This window comes from Zootoca vivipara, chromosome 5 (assembly GCF_965207765.1).
Source record: "Zootoca vivipara chromosome 5, rZooViv2.hap1.1, whole genome shotgun sequence".
In the NCBI taxonomy this organism is placed as follows: Eukaryota; Metazoa; Chordata; class Lepidosauria; order Squamata; family Lacertidae; genus Zootoca; species Zootoca vivipara.
Window position 1 is genome coordinate 75661063 of NC_142588.1, and position 12164 is coordinate 75673226.

The 12164-nt window shown below is 45.3% G+C and overlaps 1 protein-coding gene across 1 annotated transcript in view; it reads left to right on the forward strand.

Moving 5' to 3' along the window:
- The first annotated feature begins 2954 nt into the window (after nucleotides 1–2954).
- MME (membrane metalloendopeptidase) overlaps nucleotides 2955–12164 on the forward strand; it is a 73732-nt gene continuing 64522 nt past the window's right edge. Inside the window, exon 1 of the mRNA XM_060274462.2 lies at nucleotides 2955–3457. The gene's annotated coding sequence lies outside the window, so the exon portion shown is untranslated. The remainder of the gene's footprint in view (nucleotides 3458–12164) is intronic.

Here is a 12164-nt window from a genome sequence, read left to right on the forward strand (position 1 = left end):
GGGATTTCAAATGCATATCAAGTAATCAAGCCCACTCTTGTGGATGGCCAGTTCTAGAATAAATATCAATTGAAAGCAGCATGTTGAGGGAAAGCATGAACAACAACAACAACAACAACATTTATTTATATCCTGCCCTCCCTGGCCAAAGCCAGGCTCAGAGCGGCTAACGTCATACAAGTAAGGCAATGCATAAAAACAAGTGATCAATAAATTAAGATACATCCCACAATTAATTCAAACAAATTAAAATAGCTGGACAAGTGGCAATCTTCAGGTTAAAATTGAAGGTGGTTACCAACTGTTTCCACTGATATTATAAGCACCTGTGAGCAGGCTGGGAAAGATGTCAAATCCCGCAGGGCCCTAATCTCTTGTGAGAGAGCGTTCCACCGGCCATTCTGATCTCTCTGGGGCCTGGAATCTTTAGGATGTTGTTATTTGCAGACCGTAAGGTCCTCCGTGGGGCATACCAGGAGAGGCGATCCCATAGGAACAAGGGTCCTAGGCCGTAGAGGGCTTTAAAGGTTAAAACTGGGGGAAACTACATGCAAATGACCATAAAGAAGGCTGATCGCCGAAGAATTGATGCTTTTGAATTATGGTGCTGGAGGAGACTCTTGAGAGTCCCATGGACTGCAAGACGATCAAACCTATCCATTCTTAAGGAAATCAGCCCTGAGTGCTCCCTGGAAGGACAGATCGTGAAGCTGAGGCTCCAATACTTTGGCCACCTCATGAGAAGAGAAGAATCCTTGGAAAAGACCCTGATGTTGGGAAAGATTGAGGGCACTAGGAGAAGGGGAAGACAGAGGACGAGATGGTTGGACAGTGTTCTCGAAGCTACGAACATGAGTTTGACCAAACTGCGGGAGGCAGTGGAAGACAGGAGTGCCTGGCGTGCTATGGTCCATGGGGTCACGAAGAGTCGGGCACGACTAAACGACTAAACAACAACAACAACATGCAAATGAATTAACAATTATTGTTTACCCAGCCTCAACAGCTTTGTTCTACCTCCACTGTCAGAGGCATTGTGTCTCAGAATATCAGTTGCTGTGAATCGCAGGCAGGCAGAGTGCTATTGCCTTCATGTTCAGCTTGCAGGTTTCCCACTGGCATCGGGTTGGCCACTGTGAGAACAGGATGCTGGTCTTAGATGGACCATTGGCCTGATCCAGCAGGGCTCTTTGTGTGCTCAATGGGAGTTGACGCTGTAGGAGTTATGTGGAAGGAAGCCCTATTATCCTCAGATGAACCTATTGGAGGGTGTTTCAGAGGGTCAGTGGCATGTGAAAGTGGTCCACTTATCCATTGACACTCGAAGGCAATCTGCCAGCTGTGGAATGACCAACAAGGTCTTCGAGTTACAGAGAGAGATCAACAGAGGTATGTTGGGAGAAAATGTTAACAGTGGGGCAGAAATACCATGAAATGCAAGGAATTCAATCCATGGCAAATAAATTTCACAGATGTGCACAAAATGCACGGGAACTTATACCACAATGATGAATCATAAGAAAGGAAAAAATAGCATGTGAGGAGGAGGAGGAGGAGGAGGAGGAGGAGGAGGAGGAGGAGAAGAAGAAGAAGAAGAAGAAGAAGAAGAAGAAGAAGAAGAAGAAGAAGAAGAAGATCCAAAATCCAATTATAACGAAGTGAAAGATCGCCATCACTTCACCTTGGGTTCACTGTAGTCCTCCATAGTGGTTTGGCGGGCTAACATTTGGCCACACCATATTTCACCTACCCATGATAGACCTGGTGGAGCCGAGGAAAAGCAAGCTATGTATATGTATTAAGGGAAGCGATATACTAACGATTGGAAGTCAATTTTAAGCTACTGTATATTGAATAGATTTTTATGTTTATATGTGTAGATCCTATATTTTTACTTTGGGGTTTGTTTTGATTTGTTAATTTGTTTATTGTTCAATTTGCTTAATTTGCCCAATGGGTTTGGATTAATTTGGTTTATTTAGGTATCGTTTTATGTTGGGTGGCTTAAGTTGTTTGAATTTATGTTGTTATATTTGTCTTTGTTTGTTTGTACCTTTTAAAAGATTGAATAAAGTATTATTTTTAATTTTTTTAAAAAGATAGACCTGGTGGAGCCTTTAAGGAAGATCCTTTGAGAGTTAACCAACTCAGCACAACCAACCCAATTCTTATAAAATAAAATAGGACAGTTGTTTTTAAACTGCTCTTTCCCAAAAAGTGGATTTCAAGCTGCCTCCCAGCAGAGCTCTCCCTGCTTTGCATCAGAAGCATGAAGGAGAGGCCTCATACCACTGGTCCACCTAGTAAGTGTACTGTCTACATTCACTGGCTGCACCTCTCTAGGATTTCAAATGTGGTCATCTCCCATCCCTACCTGGAGATGTTGAGGATTAGTCCTCGAACCAAGGGTGCTATGCCACTGAGCTATCGTCCTTTACTACCCCATATGTATGGACAAAGTCTTGCCTGCCTGTTAAGGTGAGGGCACCTCCCATTCTTCATGGGCCATGGGAGCAAAGCCAAACTGGAGTCCAGATTGCTTGTGGCAGGGGTGCCAACTTAAATAAAATATTTGGGGGGGGGTTTGTTTACAGGTAAGCACCACCTTGCATAATGCGGGACATGGCAATGCCTATCAACTTGGGGTGGGTGCGACCCGCTCATATATTTTATGGGAGTGGGGTGAAGACCCCTTGGCTCCTAGGAGTTGGCTTCTATGACCCATTGGGTCCCTCTTTTTCTTGGAGGGCCTGACTAATCTTGTGGGGATAGGAACCAAAAGCTTCGCTCCTGGCCTCATCTGGGCTTCCCCAAAGACAGACAGACAGACAGACAGACAGACAGACAGACAGACAGACAGACAGACAGACAGACAGACAGCGAGATGAGGAAGAGGAGGAGGAGGAAGAGGGGGAGGAGGAGGAGGAGTTGTGCGTTTTTCCTGCCCCCAGCCCAGTCTCTGCTTAGAAATCAGGATAAGAGGCAAGACCTTTTGAAAGTCCCCAGAAACAGCGGAGAATAGCGAAGCTTGGCGGAGAGGCTGGATCACAACCAGCTAGCGCAGCTCGCCCCCCACCTCTCTCTCTCTTCCTGCAAGGGAAGAGTAAAACCCCCTCTCTCCTCTCTCTCTCTCTCTGATCCGCGGCTGCCTCGGCTGGCTTGGCAATGCCTGGGTGGCTCTTCGCGCGACCCGCCGCCTGAGTCCAGGGGGGGCGCCGGGAGCGCAGCGCCTGCCACCGCCCCCTCTCCGCCCCTCCATCCCGTCTCGCGGACCTGAGCGCCGCCGCTTCCCTAGAGGCTCTTGCCGGCTGACTTCTTCTCTTCTTCCTCCTCCTCCTTCCTGGGTCTTCCCACGGCGGCGCCTCTTTCTCCCCCCCTCCGCTTGCGCTTTCTTCTCTCCATCGGTCGGTGATGTGTCTATTTACATCAGCCCCGAACTTCTCCCAGGAACAGCTCGGTAAGTCTAGAGAGACCGGAGAGGTAGAGTTGGCGAGCCGTGGAACAGGAGAGTGGGTGGGTACAGACGGTGACACCCAGAAGCGGGATCCTGACTAGAGAAAGGCGAGGGGGCAGAGAGGGGTGGAAAGGAGGGCAGTCCCGGCATGAAGAGCGGGGCATCACTTCTCCAGAATATCTGAGCGCAGCTTCTCTGCAGAGGAGGGAAAGCAGGAGAGGAGCCGGGCAGGTATTGGGCTTCATTCGAGCCAATCTCAGCCCTTTCATCACTGTGCATTGCCAAGAATGGAGAAGGGTACCTCTGAGCATGTGCTGAGTGCTCCATATACCCCCCTCTTTCTCCCTGGGCTGCATCTTTGCAGTCATAATCAGCCCCCCACGCCCTCTGGGATTCGAGAGCAGAAAGGGGGTCTCTTCTTAGCAGACTGGAGCCTCTACGTCTCTCTCTTTTGGGGGGGTGGCAGAGAAAAGGTATTGCTTCCGCCAACTTATACAGCTTTTCAAAGCACCCCATGTTTTCCTCTGGCTGTTTAGTAGCGATCTGATTCTGATTAACTTCAGCATGCATATTGCCTCAGAGGTAGACTCATAGCATCTAGCTTATCTTCCAAACTTGGTTTCCGTGTATTTTTGAATGCGTTTCACCCCGAGCCTTAAGTGCAAGCAGAGAACTAAATTTAAGGCTTTCATTTCATTGATACCTTCTTCTTTTTGACATTTTCCCAACAGCATCAGTAAATTTGTACATTGCTATATTTCTGTAAGCATGAAACTTTGGCTGTCGAGACTCTATTGTCCTAAGGCTGCAAGTTGTTGGGAGAGTTTTGGAAGAGTGTGATGGCTCTGTTTGTCCCAGAGAGCAGGGTGAGCTCTCTCATCTTCCTGTACAGTTGCTCATGGGAGTAAAACTACATTTTCACTTCTCTTGGGAAGCAGGCTTGTGTGGGTTTGGTTAAAATGCAGCAAAAGGTTACATTTACACATACAATTCCAATGCCTATTTTATGTGCAAAGTGGAACTTCTCATATGTCGTGCTGATATCTAGTGCAGAACGCCAAGCTGATAGATTCTTGGTTAACCTAGAATCAACAGGCACTGTCCTGTAAGTGTGACGTAAGAATCTGAACCAGCGGCAGATCCTGGAATTATTTATAATCATGAAGTTACTCTTCATCAATTAAAAATGAAACTTTGTTTTTCATACTTTTATTATAAATGTTTAACCGTTGCCAATTTTTAAAAGCAATTATGTACTACTTAGAAAATAAGCATTACTATTTTTTAAAAAATTGCTTCATTAACTCAGTACTAAATATTTTTATAACAGCAACAACATATGGGCTGTTTAACATAACTTTTTCAAATCTCTCTCCCCTCCACAAACATTTCACTGCTTGTTGTATCACTTATTTGAATCCTATTCTTTGAAGCATTTTAAAGAATTACAATTGCAACCTTTACTGTGGCTTTTAAGGAAACATGAAACGTGCTCAGAGTCACACAGATATTTACAAAGAGAACAATAGATTGTTGTGGTTCTTGAAATATCTGATCACCAGAGTTTAGTAGTGTGTGTTTACAATACTTTATCCATCTCCATTACCCTTGATGCTTAAATTTGCCCTGGCACTACCCCACAAGCTGATGTTTTAATTTCCCCACCAAGAAACCTTCTCTCGCTCTCTTTCTCATTTTTGCAATTTATTGCCTTGCCATTTATATTGTTCTTCTTGGGTATCATATTTGAATGCATGGATGATGTTATTGAAACAGTAGTAATTGGCCCCCAGAAGTCTTGACATCTTTTTACCCAGTCTTGTTAGTTGTTCACTCTGCAGATAAACATTCAGGAGAACACTGAAATGAATAAAATCTGAAATCCAGGAACAGGGAAGTGTTGCTATGGATGCATTATCTGTTTTTATCAGTAACAAATTCAAATATGTCCTGTAGCAAACTCTGTGGGAACTGTAGGTGTATGCAATTATCTTTGCTTCTTTGAAAAGTTGCCACATAACTTTCTATCAAGTGATGGTGTTTTATTCCAGAAAGTCGCTGACCTGTTTTACTAAATCATCATTCTCTCCCCCCCCCCTATTTATGAGTAACACAAGGAAACCAAACCAAAAATGCCTCTTATTTTCAGATACCAATGTATTTGCTGAATGAGAACGCTCCAAACTAATTGTGTCTCCTAAGGTATCACAGTTCACAGCTCTTCTCTCAGAAGGTGTTACATTCAGTCAATGTTTGCACCTTAGATGCAGGACGATTTGATTCCATGCATTTAAATTGAAAGGTGAGAACCACCTTAGATTCCTGTTTGACAAGTCAATTGATGACCAAGGACTGCAATCTGAATCTTACAATTTCAACTCTCCCAGTAGCCATACCCTTTCTCAATGGAAGGAGTTTTTCCCCCCAACTTTTTGGTAACAATTCATGCCATGACCTTAATTGCCTTAGAAAGTTTCGGTTTTGGTTAGATACCATTATTTGCCAATTTCATGTCAATTTCACCTTGAGACATCGCTTTCCTGCAAAAGCGTTTTCTCTGAAATGAAACCGACACACCTATCTGCTATGTATGTCTTCAATACATGTCAATATGTGGCCTGAAGAAATGCATTTTCATAAATTGTGAAATGTATGAATGCACATCCCTGGTACACATGTATACACAAGCTACTACAAGCTATCAAATGGGATTTTCCCAGAAGCACATTACACAGTTTATGTTACCTTTAAATGTTTGACCTAAGCTTCAAACTTGAAATAAGTTTTATGTATGCAAAAACACTTATTTGGGTAATAAACATGAGGCTGCAATTGCTTCCCACTTGCAGCCAGACATGATTCTTGGCATCTTATAATGGAGAGTGTCCTGCTGGCAGGAATGAATTTGTGGTAACATATAAGGTTATGTGGGGACGCGGGTGGCGCTGTGGGTTAAACAAACAGAGCCTAGGGCTTGCCAATCAGAAGGTCAGCGGTTCGAATCCCCACGACGGGGTGAGCTCCCGTTGCTCCTGCCAACCATGCAGTTCGAAAGCACGTCAAAGTGCAAGTAGATAAATAGGTACTGCTCCGGCGGGAAGGTAAATGGCGTTTCCGGGTGCTGCACTGGTTCGCCAGAAGCGGCTTAGTCATGCTGGCCACATGACCCAGAAGCTGTACGCTGGCTCCCTTGGCCAGTAAAGCAAGATGAGCGCCGCAACCCCAGAGTCATCAGGGGTCCCTTTACCTTTACCTTTATAAGGTTATGTTAGGGAGCAGAGATGCACATACAGTGGTAGCTTGGTTCTCAAACTTAATCCGTTTCGGAAGTCTGTTCCAAAACCAAGGCACTCTTTCCCATAGAAAGTAATCCATTTTGGATTAATCCATTCCAGACTTTTAAAAACAACCCTAAAACAGCCATTTAACATGAATTTTACTATCTAATGAGACCATTGAGCCATAGAATGAAAGCAGTAATCAATGTACTGCAGTCATACAATCAATCAATCAGTAGCTGATCTGGGTTTCACACAGTCACAAAAACGAAACAAAAAAGAGCCGCAAAAACAAAAATGCAAAATAAATAGCAAAAACAGACAGACCTCAGCATAACACTCAAAACAGAAGTGTGGCACTCAAAACGGAAGTGTATCACTCAAATCGGAAGCATAACACTAAAAACGAAGCATGTTCAGCTTCCGGGGGGGAAAATCACAAACCGGTTTGCAGTGTTTGGGTTCCAAGTTGTTTGAGTATCAGGGTGTTTGAGAACCAAGGTACCACTGTACTTGCTTCTTCTGGCTGATTCCACATGCCTGGATTGAGCTTGTTGGCATCCATCTGTCTCAAGAGACAATGGAGTGCACCTGTGTGGGTGAAATCAAATCACTGTGTTAGCAGCACCCAAGTGACCTTCTGAGGGAGCAAGCTACCATATATGGAGGTCCTGGGCTGCCCAGACAAAAAAAGGCCTCACTGATGTGTTCCAAAGGAAAGTAGAGCAATATGTTTGGTACCATCTTAGCTGCAGGAGTTGCCAGAAGGAGGCATACAAGGTGCTATCCAACCATCTTAAGGACTCCATCCCAGATTTGTATAGGATTTACTCCTTAGCCTCCCTGACCCCGACCCCCCAAAAAGATATCCCACAAGGCACCTGGACTGAGTAAGGAACTAGGAAGCAGGAGCCAACTTCAGCCTCAACTGCCAATGCAGTGTTTGGAATCATCCATTGCTAAGGAAATGCATTTCTAAATGAGTTAACCTAAAGGAATAGTGTTCCCACCCCCAGCAAGTCCATATCACCTGGCCTGGCATATTTCAAAGAACATGTAGGCCGCTCCAAGAAGTCAGATTGAAGCAGGTGGACTGAAAATGAAAACTCAAGCTCAGATTGCTAATTTCCATTGCTGCCAAACATAATAATTGGAGCTGCCTGTTTTGCCTACACTTTAGAGGGCAACTGGGGGAGTATCATTGAAGCCCTAGGAGAAATAGAACAGAACTCTAATACCTAAGCTCCTGTCTGCTTTAATTATGCCCAGGTCTTGGTGGTATAAATGAATGATCACATAAATAGACCTTTGCTAGGTGGCCTATAGTGTTCGCTTGTTTTCTTAAAAAGCTGCAGGTAAGAACAAATCAGTGGGATGCCTTTAAATAATGGAAACACTCCAGCAGTAGTATAATAAAAACTATCTCCCTTGGGGAAGTTATGCTGTCTTCACAGAGCACATTTGCATGTCAAAGCAGGTGATTCTTGGTGTGCAAATAAATTGCAATTTAGGAACATTAAAGCACTCACCAAACTAAGAAGCTGAGGCATTTTGTAATTTTGACTTCATGCACCTACAGTTTAAGGACTGAAGATCGAACTTTCTGCTTGACTGGCGTATGATAAGGACGGGTTTGGCTGTCTTGCAATGTAATCCTATACATGTGTGCTCAGATATACAAGTTCTTGAGTTCAGTGGGGCTTACTCCCAGGTGAGTATGCATAGACAAGAACCATTTTAAGCCGTAATCTGCATGCTTTAATTGGGAGATGGGTTGCCTAAAGTTTCAGCTACTTTGTCAGTGAAGAGATTTTATACGTGAACATCTGATCTTTTGGGTTGAGATTCAAGGGCACACTTGATTACCTTTGGAAGCGATTTTATTGTTATGGTTTATCATAATTGAGAAATAAGAAATAAGAAAATGTAAAAGGTGTTGCTTCCTTCTAACAGCATGGGCTACCTTTTAAAAACTGAATTGTCAGTGATCTTGTAAGTGATCCCCACCTATGCCTTGATGGCAAACTTATTTGAGGTTAAAGGTAAAGGGACCCCTGACCATTAGGTCCAGTTGTGACCGACTCTGGGGTTGCGCGCTCATCTCGCATTATTGGCCGAGGGAGCCAGCGTACAGCTTCCAGGTCATGTGGCCAGCATGACAAAGCCGCTTCTGGCAAACCAGAGCAGCACATGGAAATGCCGTTTACCTTCCCGCTATAGCGGTTCCTATTTATCTACTTGCATTTTGATGTGCTTTCGAACTGCTAGGTTGGCAGGAGCTGGGACCAAGCAACGGGAGCTCACCCCGTCACAGGGATTCGAACCGCTGACCTTCTGATCAGCAAGCCCTAGGCTCAGTGGTTTAACCCACAGCGCCATGTGATTAAATAACTTACCCATCACACTTTGAATTCATGTCAGCTTCCTCCAACCTGGTGCCTTCCAGACATATTGGACCACAATCACTATCAGCTCCAGCCAGTGGTCAGCAATGATTAGATCTGCAGCCCAAAACTAAGAGGGCACCAGCATAGAGAAGGCTGATTTGTGCAGTTGTTTGGGGTGTGCAAAGTGCTTCACTTACATTCAGTAATCCTTGACAGCAACTACTGTAAAGCAGGTTGCTATGACTATCCATACATTGCAAATTAGGGTGACCCAACTTTGACTCAGATACTGTATGTTCCAATTCACCTTCTTAAATATTATGTGGTCACTAGAACCTGGGTATTAAGAATCCCATCACATTCCTGCTTTCTATCACCAGTTAATGGGGGGCGGGAGAGTGTGTGTAAGGGGTTGTATCTAAGCTCATGGACTTCCATCTGTGCAATGGGACTTTCCTTCTTCTCCCCACATGCCTCTGGTGCCCTCTCCCCAGTTCAACTCCCTGGAGCAGATTTGGGGTGTGTGTGTGCAGGGGATACATGCAGAGAGGAGAAGGAGTCTCATTTGCTGATGGGATGAATTCATTGGATTCACCTCTTCTGATTCATCCAAATTCCTTAGCTAAACAGTGGCTGCACTAAATGAACACTGTTTATGAGAATTCTGTTCACCGCACACAGAGCTATAATTCCCAGCACCATTAACAAACTACAGTTCCCAGGATTTTTTGGGGGGAGCCATCTGCTTTATATGGATGGTGTGCATGCAGCCATAGTCTGGCGATCTAACCATTGTGACACACTGTCTCTCTAGCATGGATAAAATGGGGGTGACATACCCCCACCTTCAAACACCATTGCTTGCATCTGAGAATGCTGATCTAATTATCTGATGAATTTGTATGTTGCAGTGATTCAAATGCTAGATTTAGATGTGGAAAAATGCCCGGGCTTACATCCCCAATCATTCTCATTCAAGTTCACTGCAAGGAAGGGATTGTTCTGTTGACAAAGCATGAGACACACTCTTAATCTCAGGGTTGCGGGTTTGAGCCCCACATTGGGCAAAAGATTTCTGCATTGCAGGGGGCTGGACTAGATGACCCTGGGGGGACCCATTCCAACTCTACGCTTCTATGATTCTAAAACTTATTGCTGGTGGTTCATGGAAGGCAGAGGAATGGCGATGGCCCTTGGTAGCTTGAGACAAGCGGGGCACTTTCTCAGCCTAACCTACTTCGCAGGGTTGTTGTGAAGCCAAAGCAGCCATTGGAATTGGTCCCAGCTGCTGCTGTCAAGCCAGGATCCTTGTCAGATGCTTAACCCGCCTTGCCCTGGTGAGCAATCTGGCTGCCAACTTCTGCACTGGCTGAAGTGTCCGAAGCGTCTTTGGAGGCAGCCCTCCGTAGAATGCATGGCAGGATGCGGACCTTGAGGCTGTCCTCAAGGTCTGCCTGCTTGACAGCGAGGCGAGAGGAGGGGCGGATGGGAGCCCCTTCCGCCCCTCCTCCCAGCTCAAGCAAGCAAAGGGAGAGACACTTACACACTCTGCGTGGCTCTCTCTAGAAAAGAATCCCCCCCCTTGTTTTCCTCCTCTAAAAACTAGGTGCGTCTTATGGAGCGAAAAATACTGTAACTAAGTTGTACTCTTCCCAAAAGGGGTAACGAGACAGTTCTTTACTGCAAACTTTGAAATTTTAGACACATGTTGCTCATGTGAGAGAAGATACATTTACCATGCTTAACAAGGTCGTTTTGGTCTTGGAATAATTGAGGCTGGATTCATGTGACCCGATCACATGGGAAAAAATCGGGCCTAAGTTTAAAAATTTTTCTCATGCCCAGTAGAAGACAGTCTGGTGGGGGTGTGGTGGTGGTGGTGCTCATCTCAGCACCTGGCACCTGGCAGTGAGGGAGGGGTGGGGGCAGGATGCAAGGCAGGATTCTGACACAGTGGCAGCATTGTCATTTACTGGCATAGGAGTGGTAAGATTGGGTCTGTGCAGGGCAGCCTCCACTCACACTCACCTGTGCCCTGTCCCATCCCCACACCATCTCAGTGAGCAGCAGAGATGCTGTTGTCCGGAAGCCAGTGTTGCATCGCTGTTCAAATGCACTCACCCCTCCTGCTTTCGCAGAATGGGAGCCGATGCACATAGACCTCCGAAAGTCGCTGTCGCTCATCAGAACCCCTCCAGAGTGCCGGCAATTATTATATTTTCAAAACGTGACCTTTCGTGATCCATTCAGGAGGCCGGAATATTTCACACACAATAAAAAGGCTCATAAAAATCACTGTATGGGTAAACAGAAATGCCAGCTTTTAAATACTGCCATGCAACATTAAAGCAGCAATCAGGGCATGAACAAGTTATGAAGAGGGGAAAAGCTGGAGATGCTGCAGGGGTCAGCAAACTTTTTCAGCAGGGGGCCGGTCCACTGCCCCTCAGACCTTGTGGGGGGCCGGACTATATTTTGAAAAAAATATGAACAAATTTCTATGCCCCACAAATAACCCAGAGATGCATTTTAAATAAAAGGTCACATTCTACTCATGTAAAAACATGCTGATTCCTGAACCGTCCGTGGGCCAGATTGAGAAAGCGATTGGGCCGCATCCGGCCCCCAGGCCTTAGTTCGGAGACGCTGTGCTATAGCATTGGGTGGGCTGGACCAGCGCATGAAATGATGTTTTTTTTCAGAAATGTTAGGTATGTTAGGATAATGGCAGGGGCAGCAAAGAGATGAGCAGGAAATGATATGAGAGTCCTTATTTTTTTCCCTCACATGGCAAAAACAAAAGCAGGAGGAGGAGTGATTTTGAATGCCTCTGGCAACAAACCAGCCAACAAAAACTTGCCCAACATTAATCTCCCTCTTCTCTCCCCGCTCTCCTCAGTCATCAGTGGGCCGTTCATTCAAGACTTCAGCCTCTGCAGCTTATTTTGGATAAATACAAAATCCAAAGGGGGGAAACATACCCAGCAGAGCACCATGAGAAGTTCAGAGATCTTTTCTGTTTCTTCCAAGCAATCATAGTCCCAC